This window comes from Ambystoma mexicanum, chromosome 4q (genome assembly GCF_040938575.1).
Source record: "Ambystoma mexicanum isolate Mex_15411 chromosome 4q, UKY_AmexF1_1, whole genome shotgun sequence".
Taxonomy (NCBI): domain Eukaryota; kingdom Metazoa; phylum Chordata; class Amphibia; order Caudata; family Ambystomatidae; genus Ambystoma; species Ambystoma mexicanum.
Window position 1 is genome coordinate 407807957 of NC_090928.1, and position 22322 is coordinate 407830278.

At 46.2% G+C, this 22322-nt stretch overlaps 1 protein-coding gene across 3 annotated transcripts in view; it reads left to right on the top strand.

The window, feature by feature from the left end:
* CHRM3 (cholinergic receptor muscarinic 3) overlaps nucleotides 1-22322 on the top strand; it is a 3761375-nt gene that overhangs the window by 951681 nt on the left and 2787372 nt on the right. For all 3 annotated transcript variants that reach the window (XM_069607974.1, XM_069607972.1, XM_069607973.1), the window contains exon 4: nucleotides 21368-21477. The gene's annotated coding sequence lies outside the window, so the exon portion shown is untranslated. The remainder of the gene's footprint in view (nucleotides 1-21367; nucleotides 21478-22322) is intronic.

Below are 22322 nucleotides of genomic sequence, written 5' to 3' on the forward strand. Positions count from 1 at the left end.
CTTTTAGCTTTCCCATGATTAACTCCACTAATTAGCCAGGTCCAAGTTATTTGCCTACAAAGAACATCAAATCCATTCAGTTCCCATGTAAACATTAAGTTTCTTCCAATAGACATATATATTTAATGTTTTATGCATTAGACGACTCAAAATCGGTCCACCAAAATCCTCAGCTGGCACCTTTTTTGAGATATAGGGCCTCATCACAAGCAAGGCCGTAACCGTGCAAGCAAAACCGGCAGTTTGCCGCTAGACTTGCGAATTTTACTTTGCTTCCGTTTAACTCTGCGGGTGGGTGCCTTTCCACTCGCCAGGTCTGATCCTGCAGAGTCGTAGTGTGCCGGTCCAGAAACAACGATGCCGGTATGCTTACCGGCACCGTTGTTTCCAGACCTGCACACTCATAATGAGGCCCATAGTGTAGTTAGTTTATTTAAGCAATATGCCCCTCGCTGCGGGGGCATTACCGACTCAGGTAATGCCCCGGGGCCCATAGTTATAGGCCCAGAGTGAAGCGAGGGCCTTAACAAAGGCCCCGGGGCATTACCAGAGTCGGTAATGCCCCCGCCACAAGGGGCATATAGCTTTTAGTACCCCGGCCCGCAAAAACTGCATGACCGGGACACTAAAAGCTTTTTTTTTTCCCGAAACGCTGCGGCGTTTCAGAAAAAAAAAAAAGACGTCAAAGAAAATGGCCGCCATGGAAAGGGAAAACGGAGTCCGTATTCCCTTTCCATGGTGACCATCGGGAACGGACGCGCTGGAAACAGAAGCGTTTCCAGCACGTCCGCTCTAAAAAAAAAAAGAAGGTACGTGAGGTTGGGAGGGAGGAAGGGAGGGGAAAGGGAAAAAAAAAACAAATAAAAAAAAACGTACCTGGGTCCCCGACGGGGGACGATGGAAGTCTCCAGCCGTGTGTAGGCTCGGAGCGGGGATGGCCCTGCTCCGAGTCTTCACACGGCTGGAGTCTTTCATCGTCTCCCGCAGGGGACCAAGGGATAGAATGTAAGTGGGGTGGGGAGGTCAGGGAGGTGGGAGGAGGGAGGGAAGGAAAAAAAAAAAGCCTTACCTCTGTCCCCGGCGTGGGGCGAAGGTAGCCTCTCAGCCTTGTGGAGGCTTGGAGCGGGGATGTCCCTGCTTCGAGCCTCCTCATTGGCTAAGGGGCTGCCACGCCCCCCGCCGGGGACAAAGGCCGTGGAATCACGATGGAGGGATTGCCGGCCTGGTAACGACTCGGCGAGGGCCAATCAGAATGGTTCTTTCATTCTGATTGCGCCCTCGCCGGGTACTACTACAGGATAGATCTACTGCGTACAATTTGTCATTCTTTCACTGCTCATGGTGCATGAAGTGTCCTATTCCTTCACTCTGTGTCTAAATATTGCATGTTTCTTCCAAGAGTGAAACTAATCTTGCTGAGTGGGGTACTCAGATCAAACATGTTCTTCAGTGATGGCTAGGCCTTCAGTTTTGAGGATTTGGGTCTTGGGAGGATAGCTCAGGAGCAACACGCTTGACTTGGAAGCAAAACTATGCAGGAGCAACACAGTTTCAATTCCCCACTCTGTGCTTAGAAACTTCTGGATATTAAGCGAGTTATAAATAACCAATTATAAATGGGTCAGACTGATTTTGTGGGTGAGTGTGAGACAATCTCTTTCAATCCTTTTTTTTCTTCAGATGGGCAAGTAACCCCTTGTGTGGCTCTCCCAGGCCATTCTCGCCTGTCCCCTCTCTGTGAACTGCAACTACAAGCTATTCTCACGCGTACTTTGAAGTAATGACACATTGTGCGATTAACCATGATAAAACTGCCCTATTTCTAGGTTGACTGGTTTTCTAACACTCGTGAGTACATGAACTTACACACACCTGGAAATAGAAAATCTTAATAGTTCATATTTTGATGTGTTCATGACTATGACAAAAAAAGTAAAATACTCCATATACCTGAAGCAGGAGGTCAAATATATTTTTGTTGTTCATTTTTAACTGGGCAAACATATATTTTTACTCTGAGATCGTTAACCTTTTGAACTCCCTACTTCTTGGCACTTAGTACGTCATGCAAATTAAAAGATGCATTTTTACCTTAAATGTCCTCATGAGATGAGTCAGCAATAATGTTAGAGCTCCATCGTGTTGAACTGCTCTCCAATCCCAGTGATAGCGCCCATATCAGTGGGAAGGCCTTCGTGGAACCGGGGGAAAGACTCGCTTGTGTCCGTTGTTTATTTTATGTAGTTATTGTTTTGTTGGCAGTATTTGTATTGTGTATTGAGCTTTTTAGGGGATAAGGATGTTTGGTAGACCAATTATCAATAGGACTTTTTACTGATAAATATTGTCATCTGTATCTGCAAGTATTGCCCACACAAAGAGAGTAAAATACATCAATGGAATCTCATATTGGCAAGTAGTTCTGAATGAAATAAAAAATAAGGGACGAAAGAATCCAGTGTAAAGGGAGAGGTCAGGCTTCATGGGGAGAATTACCTTATCCGCCAATCTATGACCAAATACGCATAAAAAGCTTTCAAAGAAGCATTGCAAATAACAGGAGCATCTGCCTATTAAGCCAAAACCTTTTGAAAAGCCTTGAGTGTATATCAGTGGCGAGCAGTTGAGAGCTCTCATCCCTCTTACTGCCCGATGACAGGCAAACGGAGAAGCTGTGTAACACCACCGGGACTGTTGTGGCGGTGTGCGGCGATGCCAGGTTCGGCTCTGGCTCCGTGGGTGCAGGCTTGGAAATGAGGTGCTACCCATATGTGGCGGTGCCAGCATCAGAAGGAGGCAACATGGCCTTAGACGAGGGATGGGATCGTTTCATTGTGTCCCTCCGCTCTGTGTGCTGTTCAATCTGAGGAGATTGTCTAATGTGCTGGTGGCGCAGGCCACATTTGCAACAGCACTAATCCCCGGGCGCAACGTGCGGTACTCTGTGCTGCCAGGTCGAGGTCTATGGAGGAGTTCTGGGATGTATGGCGGTGGCAGAGCACTGTGGCAAACTCAGCAACTTGGTCAGCCAACAGCCGCACCAGGTGGAGGAGATTTTGTAGAATCCGATTCGGCATCCTGAATTTGAAAATCTCTTTGAGTTGTTTATCGTGTTTAATTTGTTTTTCCTTTCACATACAACGTATTTCGATTTTTATTTTATGGTAGGCCAGCTCAGCAGGACGTAGTTTGATTTCCATCATTGTTTCTATCTTGGCCCACATTTTCCAGGTGACTGTATTGGTGTTTGGTGTCCTTTGTCAACATGAACATGTAACCCCGGGTCCAAATGTGTCCCTTTCAATTAGAGGGTTTATATACAAGGACAATTAGGGGAAACAATAGAAGAACATTACATGCTAAGACACAAGTGCTTTCAAAGTCTTTTTTATTAAATGTGAATGTGTTCTGTTTTACTTGGACTTACCTTACTGTACCATGTGTCCCCGCCATGTGGTACAGATAGAACACTGGGGCCTAAGACTATTGAGTAGGACTCCCCTAACAACAGGAATGGAGTGGTTTCACAAAAAGTTCCAAAAGTGAATGGAAGAAAGACAGTTGGAAGTAACAGTTGGAGCAAGGAAACAACAGAGAAAGACAGATAAAGATATATAGAAAAAGGAAGGTGGAAGGAAAGAATGGAAAAGGGGAATTAGCGTTCCCTGTGGCGTCTCAGCCTTGAGTAGCAACCCAGAGCATCCAGGAGATGAATGGCTGGGCTGCGATACCAGCTGCAGCTCTGTGTGAATCAATAGCCGTGGGCTGCGTGTGAGGGACAGGCAGGCTAAAGCATAGTACCCTGGCTCCGGTCCGCCTGTGCGGGCAATCCAGAGACCAGTGGTGTGGCCTAAGAGGCAACTTCCCACCCAGGGTCCTGTCCGGGCAGGCTGGGGTTCAACGAAGTCCAGGACTTTGTGGTGCGCAGAGGCGGAGGTGAACAAACCACCCCAATCCGGTGCCGCATGTCGGGGCATCTGTCCTGGCCAGATGGGTACAGTGATGTGCATGGAGTGCGAGTGGCTTACCTGGAGCTGCAACGTCCTATGCGGCCGGGGCTCAGTGGGAAGTGTGGCTGTACGGCACCGCCTCCACCCTAGTGGGCAGTACCAGGATGGTGTTCATTGAGAACTTTCCCCTTCAAGAACTGTCACAGAGGAACAGATAAGGGGTTTCAAAGACCGATTGCGTGAGGCACTGCAATGGAGGAAATACAAGGGTTATCAAAACCCTTTATTTGACACGTCGCCACGGAGTAAAGTCAAGGGCTTCAAACCCATGCTAACAAACGCACTGCCATGGAGTAAAGAAAAGGGCTCAGCAGGCCCTAATAAATTACTCACACCACCATGGAGGAAAAGAGCAGAAGACAGCAGGCAGTAAGGTCCCAAAGTACTATTCCTCATACCCGTGGGAGCCACCCGTGGCAGAGCGGGGGTTTGACGAAAGTGGTGCATCGCCGCAGGGAGGGCGCAACATGAATGTACTGCACTTTGCAGACTTTTTACAGGACTGACAAGTGGAAACTGGGAGTGGATAAAGTAAGGGCAGTGTGCAGCTGTCAAGAGGATTTGATTAATTACAATTAATAGTGTATGGGGAAACAATGAAGGGTTGGAAGAGAGGTATGGATCCCAGGGTGTACTGTGAAAAGGCACTTGCCCAAAGTGCACATGGTCTGAGGCTTGTGTCACATAGTATCTGCTACTTTCTAAATGACATACGTTTTGATTGATACCCACCAGAATGGGGGAAACATGGTGTATCTTATTAATCGTTCACATGTTTTACTCCCCCTCCAGTGTACTTTGCCTTATTCAATACCAGGAACCCAGGATTGTGGCCCATCTCCTGTACTAACACCTTTAAATCGCAGGTCGCTCAGCACCTCACCGGAACAGCTGGTCTGGGATAGTGGGATGGTTCCAGTGTGGCCCATTGTTGGCTCGGGTTAAGTTAGAATTTTGTACCACTGGGCAAGGGCCATAAAATCATGGGCTACACAAATCTTTTTATAATTTTAGATTTCCCCACCTACAACTTGAATTTTTCTTTGGGGTGTGTTAGTTCTTTGCAACTCTTCAACAAGTTGCTTAACTTTCACTTCTTTGGTTCATCAATTCATTCATGTGTGTGTTGGTGTTACTTTGCACTATTTCTCTCTTTTGTATGCTGTTATTTATTGTTAAATAATTTCAACGCCAATTCATAAACTTTTGTAAAGCGCCTTGGCGTAAGGCGCCTCTGAAACAAATATATACAAACTGTGGAGGCCTACAGGGTTCTCTCCTTTCTCCCTGGCTATTCAATACTTACCTAAAACCACTTGCTGACCTCATTAGTCATTTCTCCATTTCCTTCCAAACGTATGCTGATGGAACCCAAATCGCCTTCAGATTGGCAAGAACAGCCCTGCTCCCACAATTCATCTTGGCATCCCTTAAACACATCCAAGATTCGATGATAGATCACAATATCTGCCTGAATGATTCAAATGATGCTACACACTCCTATCCCTATTCCTTTCACTAGCCCTGCAATGAGCTTCTTACTTTCTACCCTCAAATTCAAGACTTCACAAGAACGTTGATTTCCCTCTACGTTTGCTCAAGCGTGCCCACCGCTCCTCAAAATATCTCACATAGTGGAAGTGACGACAGCTACGGTCCTGTGAGGCTTGAAGAGGGAATTTGCCTCAAACTAGGTGCCCATAATTCTCTTATCCAACAAATCCAACAAGTCTAAAAGAAAGCTGTGAGGATGAATTTACAGATTAGGCCTATGGTCTGTTTTATCCTAGCCTGTAAAGCCTTTGACTTGCTACCAGTTGACACTCTTATTGTGTTCAAGTTACTTTGCATCATCCACTGAGGATTTTGGAACTCTCTTCCAAACTACTTCAAGAGAAAAGTCAAACAGCATTGCCCAACAGGATGGCTAAGATTTGCAAGTGGTAAGTCACATCTACCAACTGCGTACAGTACCTGAGCAAGTTGGTGAGGTTTGTGGCATCTGTGAACCTGCCAACGAATGTAATATAGTAGGTGAAATGGGTACCTGCGGGTCCTCCTGTCACAACCAGCCTCTTCTCTGTACAAAGGTTATTGCCTGTCATACCCCCATCACAGAAATTATGGTAATTCAGTGCAGTCTCCAGATTTACCCCTTCCCTCATCCACCAATTCCCAGATCATTTTTGCACATGGGGTTCAATGTATCTATTTTGGAGATCGAGGAATTGCCAGTGGCGATGTGCAAAAGTGAAATGGGTCTTGCCTCCAAGAGGCTAATGGTAAGAGTGTAAGCAGGACTCTATCTTGTTTACCACTAAGGACTATGCCACTACTCCACTGCGATTAACTGCCTCCTCTCTAAAATCTTCTATCATGCTACACTGCACAGACAAATCTCCCATAGAAGGCAGCATGGGCCTAGCTATTAGCACATCCACACCAATCAAGATATGGCCACATTCTCCTGTTTATGCCTGTTGTACTCCTCACCCAAACACAAAGCAAAATAGAGTACAGTCTTGAGTTCTTCACCTTGGATAACCTATCCCCAAGTGTCTCTGCCAAACCCACAGAAGCAGATTGCCACTGTAGACACTGGTACCTCTGACATGCACCCATAACCAGCACAGGTTTCTCAAATGCCTCTCCACATTCCCCCTAACAGCCCCTCCTCCCAGTTTCCTTACAAACCTACCTGAAAGCGACCAAAATTGGCAGACGGTCACTGAATAAGATAACATAACATTAAAGGACATCACATAACTCTCCCCACTTAAACCATTTTGCAACATCACAAAAGAGAAGGTTTGATGCTGCAGCAGGAAATGGAAATCACCCTCAGATCAGAAGAAAACTATTAGCATTTCAGGAATGAAGCGACCAACCTCCTTTGGAATCCTTGCCATGCCACTCTGACTTGCTTATCATATGTATTGCCATGCCACTCTGACTTGCTTATCATATGTACTGCCCGGATGCCATATTGACTGTCGTGGCTCTTCAGACCATAGTTGTTGGCCACGGCTTCATGGATTCTCTTGCTTGTACTGCACATACCTCCATGATGTCCATTTCACTTTACTGCGCATATTCTTTGTGTTATGTCTGCGCACACATGGAATGTTCCAACGTTGTGAGTTCGCAGACCCCCTGTTTGCAAGCCCGTCATTGCTCAAAATACCTCTTTTACCCTTGGGGTTGCTACATGCACATCACCATTCCAAAACCTGGATGCTGGCCAGTGGGCCCACCTCTTACCCAGGTGTGCCTCATGGTGCCTTCTGCTTTGCTGCTGTCCAGCAGTCCGGTGTGCTGAGGCCTGAAATGAAGGACCCACCATCTTAGAATCAGATGGCCCTGTCAAGGCAGTATACTGATCCCTCAATGTTTTCCTAAAGTCTGTTTGATTATCATTCAACTTCCCCAAATGCTTCCTCCCACTTCAACATCTACTTGTTGACCTCTCTGTGTCACCTGCTCTGGCGAATACTTGTTAAGATTCTCATCGCATATGTGGTTTACTCTGGGGGGAGTGTACATGTGTGTTCTCTCTCTCTCCACACTGTTCAGTGTTTGGCTTGCTCTCCTGGCTCATGAAGCGCCACCCCGTTCTGTGTTTTCCTTACTCTATCAGGGCCTGGGGCAGGCTGTGTGTCCCAAGTTGTGAGGTCCGAGTCTTTTTTTTCTAACATTGTCTGCGGAATGTTAGGTGGACTGAGCGATGAAGTCTGGGAACGGGTGGTAGGCACTGGGGGTTCCTTCATATGCCATCTTCAGTGTCAGCATTGTGCAGCGAGTACGATTCACCCCGAGGACACTTTGACCCCAGTTCCATGTGCCTTTGTTATACATCTTTCTCGTGAATGGTTATCACAATAACTGCTTCATGTATCAGGCAAAATAAACCTGTATGATTGTTTGGGCCTGTAAATGGCAGTGTGTGTAATTATTTTACACGGCATCATTTCAGTTTCTTGATTCAAACTATGAATATATAGAACATAGATTATATGTTCAAATCACACCGGGGTCCCATCTTGATTTATCCAAACAACCAAAAATAAAAGCGCAGAACTAAATCAAGTTATGTATTGGATGGGGCAGATGGCTAATCATATGCAAGTTGTGCTTAATTTCCTATGTGGACAGTGAGCTCAATAGTCCTACTAATTGCATCCCCGTATGCACTGGGGGAGATCTGCAGCAGCTGGAAGGTAAACCTCCCTTTTCATACATATGTACCTTTTCCCCCATCAGTCCCTTCTGGATGACAGCAATTGACTGCTGCTCGGAGCATGTGTGTCGCAGGCTGGGGACCTTATTGGCATACCATGATATCTCTCTCTCTCTGGGGCCGCTGTCAGAGTCACTGCCGTACAGTGCATCACATTAACAGATGACACACTCTTTCTACACAAAGGTACAACGATTAGAACCTTTATCTTTATTTCATAATATGCTTTTAGCCTTACAGCTTTGTGTATACAACACATATTACCTACTGCATACATAGACAATACATGCATCCGAAAACCTTAAATGACTATACAAATACATGATCATAATAACTATCACAATTAACAATAAATAACACAAGATTTACTAAACAATTAAGCTAAACAATTTAAAATGTCTACGATTTTCAGATAAAATGTGACCACAAAAAGATAAACATTAATGTCATCACCTTGCATAAAATACGTCCATACACACCAGACAGTGCTTGGATCAAACACATTATTAAATCACTTTAAAAAAGTAGTACGCAGCGTGGTAAGAGTTTCACAATATACAGGGAGATGTTCAGTCATTTACTAGAAGGGCTGTCAGTATTGTCAGGAGGCCCTAAACTGGCCTGCCTTGAATGGGTCTAAAATGGATTTGGATAACTCTGCTTATCGTGGAGTTGTCACTATGTAAACTAAGCCCTACACTTAGTTTCAGTAATTTAAAAAAAAGCAAGAATTCAATTGACTATAAGCGCTCTTGATTTTTTCTCCTCTAATTACCTGAAAAGATTCTGCCTAGTATGGTACGCGATGAAAAAGAAAACGAGTCTCTTTACTTGCTATGAGACATCTTTATATATTGCAAAGAAACATGATGCATAGCTAAACTCTAAGAAAAATCAGTGCAATGCACTCCTTAGGATGTGCTGCGTCATTTCATTTTGAAAGCGAGGCCACATTATGCTATGGTGGGCATTGACTCTTCATAGAGAAAAGCAACAAGTCTTGGATGAAATTGCATCATCATTAAGACTTGATGAAACTGTTTGGCTATAAACCAAACTGCCGGTTCTATGAGGTTTCCCAGCAGCCTGTTTTCCCCAAAGTTCTTTTCAACAAGTTCAATTACACCGCTGCGGGGAAACGGTTTATCCTCTCAGCGCCCTCCCCCCCCCTTTTATTTTCCTCTATCGGGGACACTGCCACAAATCCCTTTCTCTCCCACCCATCACCCATTCTCCCGTTCCCTACATGCTACACAGGCAATCATACACAAACACGGATCTCACACACACACACATAAATACCCCTACCCCTCCCCAAAACACATCCTTGCCTCCTCTTCACGCTGCCACTGCCAGCCCCAATTCCTGTATGTGCTGTAAGCGCATGCGTTGTTGTCATGATCTCTGCTTCCAAAAGGTCAGGGTTTTCCCAACTCCCTTGGAAGCAGATCCATAACCCAGGTTCCGAGTGCCAACCAGTCCCAATTGGGACCTTTTGGACCCAGTCCTGGCGCCAGTGGCACCAGGCTCATAAATATGCCCAGTCCCAGCGCTGGAAGCGCCGGGCTCATAATGCTTGGGTGGACTTACCTTCAGCAGACCATGCTGCTTACTTGCCTGCCAGTTGAGCCTCTGATCCTCTTCTGTTTGGAACTACTTTTCCTGTTGGGTGGGGCTGGAGCCACTCCCTAGATTCAGAACACTGGAACTCTTCTGGAAGGCAGGAACTCTTTTCTTACCAGGAACTCTTTTCTTACTTAGGCGTGGCTGTGGAAGGAGACACCTAAGCACTACAGGAGGCTATTTAAACCACACCCGGTGGATGAATCTTGCTTTGCGTTATTCTGCAACCTCTGCAGCAGAACGCTCATCGTGTCTTCTGCATCCGGTCCTGGGCCTAAGGAAAAAGGCTTACCATCCTGAATCCAGTCTTCAGCAACACCTATAAAGCAAGAAAGAACAGGTTAGCATTCCGGCATCTGAAAGGCAAAGGCTTACCATCCTGAATCCAGTCTTCAGCAACACCTATAAAGACAAGAAAGAACAGGTTAGCATTCCGGCATCTGAAAGGCAAAGGCTTACCTACTCTTCGTGCGCTCCGGAGGACTTCACACTGCATTCCGGCATCTGAAAGACAAAAGTTTACCAACTCTTCGCACGCTCCGGAGGCCTTCGGCGCTGCATCCCGCATCTGAAAGACAAAACAAGGTGCGTTTAAAGACATTGGGGAACTTTAATACTCACGTGCCATTACTCCTTTCCACATCTAATCCAGTGGGTATTCCGGCACCCTGCAGCCGCTCCGAACTCGTACCTGCAAAATAAAAAGACGGTTAGAGCGCATAGTGAAGCAGGCAACAAGCGCTTACTTACGTGCTTCCAAGCGCTTCTATTCATCACACGGGCTCCATCTTCAACTCACTTCAGCCCGTCATCCGCCATCGCCGGAACCCTGCAAAACAAGAGACATCATTACTAAAGACTTTAAAGACATTTGAATGACTCGAAACTTACCGTTCGTGCAGTAAACGACGGACAGCAGTCCTCTGAAGTCAAGAGGCCTGCGCTACCTATCCAGTGAAGAAACTGGTTACAGCACCCTGCCCTGAGGCAGATGGAGAGCTCGGCATTCACTTACCTAAGGTGAGAGCGTTAACCTTTGGGGGTCTACAGGAGAGGAGAAGAGGAAAGAGATAGGGACACCCCAATAACCCCAGTTCATTAACCCCATATTTTCTATCTGCAGACATCTTACTCTACACGTCAGGCATACAGTGCACAGAGGTCCAGCCCAAAGAGCCAACCGGGTGCTACACATCACCTTTGAAGATACGGTAGTCGCCCAGTCAAGACCGGCGCCTCTGCGAGAATCAGGTGAGCGTTACAGAACGCAAAGCCTACCGCAAAACTCTCGCCCAGGCGCTATGGAAACCTCGGATACTGACCCCCTAGCCCGGTTACTTGGGGAACTAAGGGCAGAAGTGCATGCAGCTCGTCAGGAAACGAATGCTCTAAGAAGGGAACTAATTATTTCCAAGGAGAGAACAGACAATCTTGCTAGACAAGTGCTACAGTCACAAGCCGGACAGACCCCGTTACCCGCATCAGGGGCAAATCTTCCTTCAACATCCTCTATGAATCCAGTGCAGATCAACCTACCTGGGAATGTACCTCTGGCTCCGCCCGAACGATTTTCTGGTGACCCAAAGAGGTTTGCAGTATTTATCAATCAGTGCCAGTTGCACTTCTTATGCCGGCCAGCAGCCTTTCCAACTGATCAAGCAAAAGTAGCTTTTGTACTTTCGTACCTTAGTGGCAATGCGGCAGACTGGTCGATCCCTCTAGTTAATCAAGATGATCCGGTTCTCCATGATTTTCAAGCCTTTCAGCTTAGTATGGAAAAACTGTTCGCAAGACATTCACAGGGGCAGGCCTTGGACAATGAGCTTCTTTCGTTGCGACAGGGTAATCAAGGCCTTTTGGCTTATATTGCATCTTTCAATAGACTAATAGTGGAAACTCAATGGCCTGAGGACAAAAGGATTACGCTGTTTTATAGAGGTCTACGTGGAGAGCTCAAAGACGTTTTAGCCCAAGTAGTGAATCCCCCACAAGACTGTTCGGATTATATAGACTTGGTCGTTCAAATAGATCACAGGCTGCAGAACAGGAAGGCCGATCGTTCCAAGTTTGATGCTCGAGTATTTTCCAAACCGCCAACTCCTTCCAAAGGAGTAGACTCCGGGGAACCCATGCAAATAGGGGGTCTGAAAGGTCCTCTAACACAAAGGGAGTGGGAAAGGAGGAAACAGTTGCAATTATGCCTATATTGCGGAAACTCAGGGCACTTTCTTCGAGACTGTCCGGTGAAACCTGCCAAGAAGGCAGTAGGAGCTGCAGTTACCAAAGTTACAAACTCTGAGCAGGGAAACGACCTCGCCCGACAAGAATAGAGGTCCTCTTGCCGAGCGTGAAAACCAGTTCCGTGACCTCGCATTTCGTGATACCTATGGTCCTCATTAGCCCTGATAATCCGGATCGATTACATGCAATTGAAGCTTACGTCGACAGCGGTGCCATCGGCAATTATGTGGATCATGAAATGGTTTTGAGGATGAATCTAACTCTTTGTCCCAAGGCTGTAAAGGACGTCATTACTACGGTGGATGGTACGGAGATAGCCTCCGGGCCAGTAACGCATACCACTCAAGAGGTGACGCTAGTAAGTCAAGATGGACACCATGAGAAGATCGTGTTCGATGTGATCAAGGCCCCTCAGTTTCAGATTATTCTAGGAATACCTTGGTTAGAGAAACACAATCCTCTGATCGATTGGCGAGCAAGAACGGTCCAGTTTCCAGAATGTGTCTCTACTTGTCACCCTCCACCTGGTGTTGCACTGGCCGCAATTTCTTCAGAGACTCCCCAGTTACCTCCCGAATACCTAGAATACCAAGATGTTTTCCGGAAGGATCAGGCTAACTCTCTACCTCCTCATAGGTCTTATGACTGCCAGATAGACCTGATACCTGGATCTACTCCTCCTTGTAGTAGAATTTATGCCCTCACCGAGCCTGAGAACCTTCACCTTCGACAATATCTGGATCAATACCTGGCAAATGGGTTTATTCGTCCTTCCAAGTCCCCTGCTTCTTCAGCTTTGTTCTTCGTTCCAAAAAAGGAAGGAGACCTTAGAACTTGTATCGATTATCGCTCCCTGAACCAGATCACCGTTAAGAATAGATATCCGTTACCTTTGATCCCTGAACTCCTGGACCAAGTCAGAAAAGCATGCATATATACAAAGCTGGATCTTAGAGGAGCTTACCACTTGGTACGAGTAAAAGAGGGCGATGAATGGAAGACGGCCTTCCGCACCAAGTATGGGCTATTTGAATATCAGGTCATGCCCTTCGGACTTTGCAATGCCCCGGCCGCCTTTCAATATTTTATGAACGATGTCCTCAGAGAGCTCATAGATGTATGTGTTGTTGTTTACATTGACGACATCCTCGTTTATTCTTCATCGGAATCTGAACATCGGAAACACGTGAAAATGGTCCTCGAAAGATTGCGTCAACACAAACTTTTCGCTAAGTTCGAAAAATGTGTTTTCAACGTGACTGAAGTTGAATTCTTGGGATTCATATTATCACCTGGCGGAGTGCGTATGGATTCAAAGAAGGTCGATGCAGTTCTCAAATGGCCATCACCATCCTCCGTAAAAGGTGTGCAAAGCATGTTAGGCTTCGCTAACTTTTACCGCAGGTTTATCCCCGAATTCTCTCGAATAGTCCAGCCCATCACTGCCTTGTTAAAGAAAAACAAACGTTTTGAATGGTCTACCGAGGCGGAACAAGCTTTCCAGGAATTGAAGACTAAATTTATCTCTGCACCAATCTTAAAACACCCTCGCCCCGAACTCCCCTACATCGTGGAAACTGATGCTTCAAGCCTTGCCATGGGGGCAGTTCTATCACAAAAGGACCCGGTAACCAATCAGTTGCATCCCGTGGCATTTTGGTCCCGCAAATTCTCGCCTCCTGAAATCAATTACACGATTACTGACAAGGAACTTCTGGCTATCAAGTCTGCCTTTAAGGCTTGGCGGCATTATCTGCTGGGGGCCCGACACACCGTTACTGTGATTACGGATCACCGAAACCTGCAATATTTGAAGACCGCAAAAGCCCAATCCTCTAGACAACTCCGTTGGGCATTATTCTTTGCCGAGTTTGACTTCATAATTACCTATCGACCTGGTACAAAGAACGGTAAAGCCGATGCCCTTTCTCGGATGGGAGTGGAAGAACACTTGGTCAACCCTAAACCTGTACCAATCATTCCCGAACAAAGAATTCTGGGTGTAATCGCCACAGAATCCATAGAGGAAGTTAAGGATAAAGCCAGGCAACTTGTAACTCCAGCAGACATACAGAATTGGCATCTGCAGGGAAAGGACTTTGCAGTAAAGGACAACTTATTGTATTTCCAAGAACGATTATACCTACCCAGCACAGATTTACAGAAAAAAGTAATCTCTTGTTATCACGACTCTTTAATGGAAGGTCATCCCGGTATAGCCAAGACCTCAGAAAAGATCAAGCGCTACTTCTGGTGGCCGTCTTGGAAAAAAGATATCAGAGACTTTATAATGTCCTGTGGAGTATGCGCCCAAAACAAGAGTCAAAAGGAAAGACCAGCAGGCCTCTTACGCCCTATTGACATCCCACCTCGCCCTTGGCATACGCTTTCTATGGACTTCATCACCGATCTACCTCCATGCTCCGGATACAATACGATTCTAGTAATCGTGGACTTATTCTCCAAGATGGCGCATTTCATTCCGCTCAAAGGCTTGCCAACAGCAGTAACTCTGGCCCGAGAATTTCTCGAAAACATCGTCCGACTGCACGGTTTTCCTTCGGTTCTAATTTCGGATCGAGGTAGTCAATTTATTTCTCATTTTTGGCGAAGTTGCTGTCGGTCGGCTCAAATTGATGTGAGACTATCGACCAGTCACCACCCTCAGACCGACGGACAAACCGAGAGGACCAATCAAACTCTGGAACAGTATTTACGCTGCATGCTGCAACAAACTGAAAAAACTTGGAAAGATATCCTTTGGATAGCCGAGTATGCCTACAATAACTCTGTCCATTCGGGAACTGGGAAAACCCCGTTTTTTCTTTTGTACGGCAGTCACCCTCGAACCTCGGAGTTGGATCCCCTCCAAGATCTTGAAACACCAGCAGTAGACTACCTGCATTCTACAATCACCCAAGCCTTTAAGGAAGCTGTTTCTCACCTTCAAAGGGCTAAAGAACAATACAAGAAAGGAGCAGATCAACATCGGAAGGAAGCCCCTCACTATCAAGTAGGGGATCAAGTCTGGTTATCCACCAAATATCTATCTCTAAAAGGGCCACGCACATTCAACCCAAGATACCTTGGTCCCTATTCCATCACTACCATAGTAAACCCAGTAGCGGTCAAGTTGGACTTGCCCCCGCACATGAAGATACATCCGGTCTTCCACGTCTCTCTATTAAAACCCGTGCAACCTCAAACCCGACTAACCAAATCTCCAAAACCTATCCTAGTGGATGGAGAACTCGAGTTTGAAGTCAAAAGCATTCTGGACTCCAAGATCTCCAAATCTAAACTATTCTACCTAATTGACTGGAAAGGCTACGGCCCCCAAGAGAGATCCTGGGAACCTGCTGAATATGTCCACGCTCCTCGCCTGATCAAAAGATTTCACCGAACATTTCCTGACAAGCCAAAACCCCCGGAGAAGCCCGGTTTGGGAGGGGCCTTGAGGGGGGGTACTGTCATGATCTCTGCTTCCAAAAGGTCAGGGTTTTCCCAACTCCCTTGGAAGCAGATCCATAACCCAGGTTCCGAGTGCCAACCAGTCCCAATTGGGACCTTTTGGACCCAGTCCTGGCGCCAGTGGCACCAGGCTCATAAATATGCCCAGTCCCAGCGCTGGAAGCGCCGGGCTCATAATGCTTGGGTGGACTTACCTTCAGCAGACCATGCTGCTTACTTGCCTGCCAGTTGAGCCTCTGATCCTCTTCTGTTTGGAACTACTTTTCCTGTTGGGTGGGGCTGGAGCCACTCCCTAGATTCAGAACACTGGAACTCTTCTGGAAGGCAGGAACTCTTTTCTTACCAGGAACTCTTTTCTTACTTAGGCGTGGCTGTGGAAGGAGACACCTAAGCACTACAGGAGGCTATTTAAACCACACCCGGTGGATGAATCTTGCTTTGCGTTATTCTGCAACCTCTGCAGCAGAACGCTCATCGTGTCTTCTGCATCCGGTCCTGGGCCTAAGGAAAAAGGCTTACCATCCTGAATCCAGTCTTCAGCAACACCTATAAAGACAAGAAAGAACAGGTTAGCATTCCGGCATCTGAAAGGCAAAGGCTTACCATCCTGAATCCAGTCTTCAGCAACACCTATAAAGACAAGAAAGAACAGGTTAGCATTCCGGCATCTGAAAGGCAAAGGCTTACCTACTCTTCGTGCGCTCCGGAGGTCTTCACACTGCATTCCGGCATCTGAAAGACAAAAGTTTACCAACTCTTCGCACGCTCCGGAGGCCTTCGGCGCTGCATCCCGCATCTGAAAGACAAAACAAGGTGCGTTTAAAGACATTGGGGAACTTTAATACTCACGTGCCATTACTCCTTTCCACATCTAATCCAGTGGGGTATTCCGGCACCCTGCAGCTGCTCCGAACTCGTACCTGCAAAATAAAAAGACGGTTAGAGCGCATAGTGAAGCAGGCAACAAGCGCTTACTTACGTGCTTCCAGGCGCTTCTATTCATCACACGGGCTCCATCTTCAACTCACTTCAGCCCGTCATCCGCCATCGTCGGAACCCTGCAAAACAAGAGACATCATTACTAAAGACTTTAAAGACATTTGAATGACTCGAAACTTACCGTTCGTGCAGTAAACGACGGACAGCAGTCCTCTGAAGTCAAGAGGCCTGCGCTACCTATCCAGTGAAGAAACTGGTTACAGCACCCTGCCCCGAGGCAGATGGAGAGCTCGGCATTCACTTACCTAAGGTGAGAGCGTTAACCTTTGGGGGTCTACAGGAGAGGAGAAGAGAAAAGAGATAGGGACACCCCAATAACCCCAGTTCATTAACCCCATTTTTTCTATCTGCAGACATCTTACTCTACATGTCAGGCATACAGTGCACAGAGGTCCAGCCCAAAGAGCCAACCGGGTGCTACACATCACCTTTGAAGATACGGTAGTCGCCCAGTCAAGACCGGCGCCTCTGCGAGAATCAGGTGAGCGTTACAGTTGTCCCCCAACAGGCCGCTGTTCAGCAAAAGCGGCCTGTCATGGAACTACGTTCTGTAAAAAGTTGCAAGACGGTAATGGCAGAATAGTGAAGATTTTTGACTACTTAAGTCAGTGGTTTGGGCAAAGTGTTCCTGATGGTTCACACTTAAACAGTTCCTATAGGGAGTGTGTGGTTTAAGTGTAGGATCAGTCTCGTTGGCAGAGGCAGACACTTGATGTAGCAGTTGAGTAAATAGGCATAGATTGAAGGATACAGAACATGAATAGGACTGAGTTGAAAGAGACATAGAACATTAAAATAGTCTTTAGTTGAGGGTAATGTAGAAAGTTGAAATAATATTGAGGGACAGGTAAACAATTAAAATGCGATTCTACTACATCCCAGTGACCATCTCAAATGATACAAATACTTGTGACATCATTGTGAGGAGAAGAACACCACAAAATTATTTGGAAGAAGGCAGAGCAATATATGATATTCAGTGGCTGTAAATCAGTATGCCATCATTTAGTGCCCTGACTAAATACTAGTTTCAAAGAAGGCTTCTAATTCTTGTGTAGCCCCTGATTTCTGGCCCTGGTCCAGTGCACTTCCCTCACCCTAAGCTAGGGGCAGTCCCCCTGGGAACACACCATCCCTGCCCACCAGAACAACTGGAAAGTAAGGGGCTCACTGCAGCAGGAGATACGCTATGCCCCAGGTCCTTATGTTGCACATCCTAATATAACACAGACACCAGAGTAGATTATTTAGAGATCTTAACGGGCCCCTTTTTATTTATAAAAACATAAAACAAAACATCATATCTTAATAAATAATTTCCTCATAAGACTAAGGGCCTCATCATGAGGATGGTGGTATCCCTCTGGTGCTACCGGTGTGTTATCGCCGGACTCGTAACACCGAACCTGCCGCCTGACTTCCCGGTGCCACTTGGACATTACAAGTCCTGTCAAAGTGGGAAGTCAGGCGGCAGATTTGGTAAGTCCCCATTCACATGGAGTTTACTGTGGAGTAAAGGTACTTTACTCTACATCAAGTGCAAAGCAAAAAAGAATGCCATGTCCCCATCAGCCCCCACCTCTACATTTAGCATACCCACTGAGCAAGGCCCCTAAATTTAGGGTAGGGTCTGGGACACACCTGCTCACATAAAACAGTTTCAACAGTGTATTCTCACATCATTCAAACAACTCCTTGCATGCAGTCGTAGATAAAAGCAAACACAGCAACATATATGTGTGTATATATATACATACAAATATACATACACCCACAACATTAAAAAGAATACTTACCATACCTGCTCGTGCGCTCAACACATGCCACACCGTCACGGAGGACCGGATGGCCTTCCCCTCCTCAACACTAAACACAATAACTCCTGACCTGATCCTACGCATTTCTACGATGTTGGCGCAATCATGAGAAATGGTGAGGCCAGACTTCTGATGCCGCACTGGCCTTTCATCTTGCACTATGTTTTTAGAGGTGCTGATACAAACAAACAACAAAATACAATGCATAGCATGGGACATGCTCCAGCACAGAGGCAGGCAGCACAGTCCCCCATGCAAATAAAGGACCCAGGTGGACTGTGCTGCCTGCCACTCAGGCAAGGGTGTGGCCCCTCCCAACCCATGTAGGAGAGTCTCCACTGCTTGCACAGTAAGTGATGCCAAGCCCCCAACTAGAGTGGAACAGTGTTGCCAATAGGAGGCAGCAATCCAGGTCCAAGAAAACCCAAGCTTCCAACTGTCGGAACATGCAGTTACCTGTACACACAAATTCAAAGTAAGTCCAAAAGATAAAAACAGAGTCCACTCAGCCATGTCAAATCCAACCAAGCTTCGGCAGAGGTTCAAAGCCATACATTGATATACAAATGGCAATTAGGCAGTACCAATACCCGTTGAATATGAACAGAAGAAAGGGAACAGGAAACTAAAGTTAGATAATAGGAGATGCATAACAAAAAAATAAATGCAATAGGAAGTCCACAATTCACCAGTCCTGTAGGAAACCTAAACAGATCATTGCTATCACTGAATGTTGTAAAGAATATGAAACCGCAAACGAACAATAGGAGGCCCAACTTTACAATCGCACAGAGCAGAGCTAGGAACTGCCAGCAGTATACACAGAGAACTAGCATATCCGCATGAACCCGCCATTCTGCTCCTTGGAGGCATGCCCAAGGAGCCTTATTACTTCGGTATTGATTCCTTCCACCCCCACCCACCCATAACCCTTCCTGAACCCTGGTGCTTTTTTTCAACCGTCAGTCATAATGTTCAGTACTTCGTCAAGCCTCCAGTTCATTCCTTGATTTTGACCCGCACTTCCAATCCATTGTGTTTCATATAGTTTTTAACTTTTTCCAACCCTGACTAGACTCTGCCGGGGAGGCTGGGTCCTGATAAACAGCATTTGGATCATTGTATTCATATATATCCTTTCTCAAAGCATGCTTAAGATACTCACGAGGTGGAGTCCTGACAAACCGCACCTGGATTATTGACTCCATATGTTCGCCTCCTGGGAGTTGCCTACCTGAAGCCTATGAGCCTGAAGACAGTGGCTTGCATCATGGTTTCTTTGTGCAACCTTTGCCATGCTGCCCCATGCTTCCCATCCCCTTCCCTACTCTGCTTGTTCCCTCCTGCGTGTGTGCATCTGCACTGTGCACCTTGTTTGTGTCTCTGCCTTGTGTGCAGCTCAACCGCGCACACCTTGTCCGCTTCTCTTTGTGGGAAGCTCCTCTGTAAACCCCTAGCCTGCTCCCTCTCACGCTATGCTCCTAGCTGTCGCCCAAGCTCCACAGATCGTTTTGTGTGGTGGCGTTTTGCTGTTTGATTGCATGCCCACTGTGAAACCTTCCCTATCAGAGTTTATCATAGTTTCCCCATCAGTTAGTTCTAGGTCCTACATCTTCTCGTGTAGTTCTTCAGGTTCCAGAGTCTACTCATGTTCTAGGCTCATGTTCTAAGCCCTTTAGTTTCGCTCGTGTTCTTGCCTGCTTAGTCTTTCCAGGGTCGGTTCCCTTGTGGAAGCTGGCTTGCTTGGTTCTCCCTGTCGGTCAGCTTCTTTATGCCTGCGCATTCTTATGCTCTTCCTTGGCAGTCCTCGTTTTCCTACGCTTACATGTTGGGACCAGTTCTGTGACCTCCAATTCTTCCATATGATAATTTTCAGGATTCTTGGATTCCCTGTCTCCCTGTCCATCTTGAATCTGTCCTCTTGTGTGTGTTCTCAGTAAATCCACTCAAAGGGTGCCAACTAGCTACGGTTCTGCAGTGCCATGTTGAGGACATTTTAGGCCTTGCTTCTCACAGACATGGCAGTGTTGTTGGGGCCAATGAATGCTGTGTAGCGGCTAATCTCACTGAAGACGCGAGGCAAGGCAACCTCGCGGTGCATACAATCTATGTTCTTAATGATGGCTAGTATATCTTGCTCTAGCTCTTGTGCAGGTATTGCTTCATCTTCCCTGCCTGTACTATCTGCTTCAGCTTTGCTCCTTTCTGCTCCTGCCAGTCAGCCCATGCCAGCCTTGCATTCTCGTCAAGCTCCCACCGCAGGCAAGCATGCAAGTGCTGCCAAGCCGTTCCCTGTCTTCCACGTCAGTTCACATTCTGCATAGACTTGTATGTGCTAAACAACCCGCCTGTCAAATTCACATGCACATGATGAGTCTCTGCTCTGCCTGATAGTCATCGCCGGCCTGGTTTCAACAGTGGATCTTCATATATCTGGCACATGCATGCATTGAATGAATACATAGAAAGGACAATATGCAGAGGAATTGTGAAACAGAAATCAGTGTATTAAGCAATATGTTTAGGATAATGGCACTGGCACCAGTGAAATGATATACACTTATGCAATCATCTAGTTAGAAATGTGATTCTATTGTAAATAATTTGCATGCTTTAGGTCTTGTATTTTATGATGTTTTTGAGCCACTTGAGAAAACATTCTCTCGAACCTTGTGCATTCTAAAATGGGTGGCCAGAGATGAGAAAAATCATGTGACCAAGCAACTAGTTGTTTTGAAGCGCTCATTTTTGCTTTACAAATGTCAAATTAAATAAATAAATAAATAAATAAATACCGTGACAGCATGACAATTGTAATTTTGAGAAATAATTTTGAGAAAACAACATGGTAACCAGTATAGTCTATTGAGTTAAAACTATTTTTCTTGTTCAGTTACCTAATTTGCTGCCCATTTCGATCCAGGAACGTATTCATGAATGTGTTAATTGACAAGACCTTTTCCTCTTAGATTTCGGTGGCTATGGCACATCTCACAGAAGTGAATTGGCGAAATGGACTACCAATCGAGTGAACCACATTGCTCGCGATCTTGCCCTGCCCAGACAAGGCTCTCTGCATGTGAGTGTTATTATGTTTCCTTCTTATGGATATCAGGTAATATTATCCCCACCAATAATATCGCCATATATATGGTTGTGGGGTAAGTCCATAGGTGATATTATCAGTGGGGATAGTTTATGGGGTTAATGGGACCGGGGGTTGAGGGGGTATCCCCGGCTCCATTAAAAAGATTATGGGGGTTGCAGGGGCGTCCCCTACAGATTCCATGGCTTAATATCACTGCAAAAATATGGCGATATTTTTGTATGGCAGTATTTTTTGTGGGATATTAACACATGGAACCTTCTTATGTTAAGAATTATATTTACAATCACTATCAGCCCTGAACATTTGTCTTGTTTTGTTTTTACATTTGTGAACACTTTGTAGGGTCTTCACAGAAAATACATTTTCTTTCGCTTCACTCTATAGTCACGTGGGCTAAAATGGTGTGTATGTTGATGCAGAAAAGAGCCTCTCCTTTCCCATGAACACTTGCGCCATGCTGCCATGGTCGCCGATCACAAGTGCATAAAGAGGGGACATGTCTGCAGTGATCTGTTGGCTGTTTTTCCGTGACATGGCCACTGGGCCAAGTGAGCTCCTTTTATTACAATACTCCACTAGAGGCGTCTTTACCCACGACCATTGCAACGCAGCGGACACCCTAAGTCTGGGTTCTGGAAACTAAGGCTCTCCAGACGTTTTGTACTGTGACCCCCATCGCCCACAACTAGCACAGTCAATCCAATGCACAGTCAAGGGAGTTGCACTCCCAAACATCTGGAGAGCCACATGTTGCCAACCTCTTACAAGGGTTCATACATTCTTTTTTGTTTGGGGGTGCCCCCTTGCTGTAACCA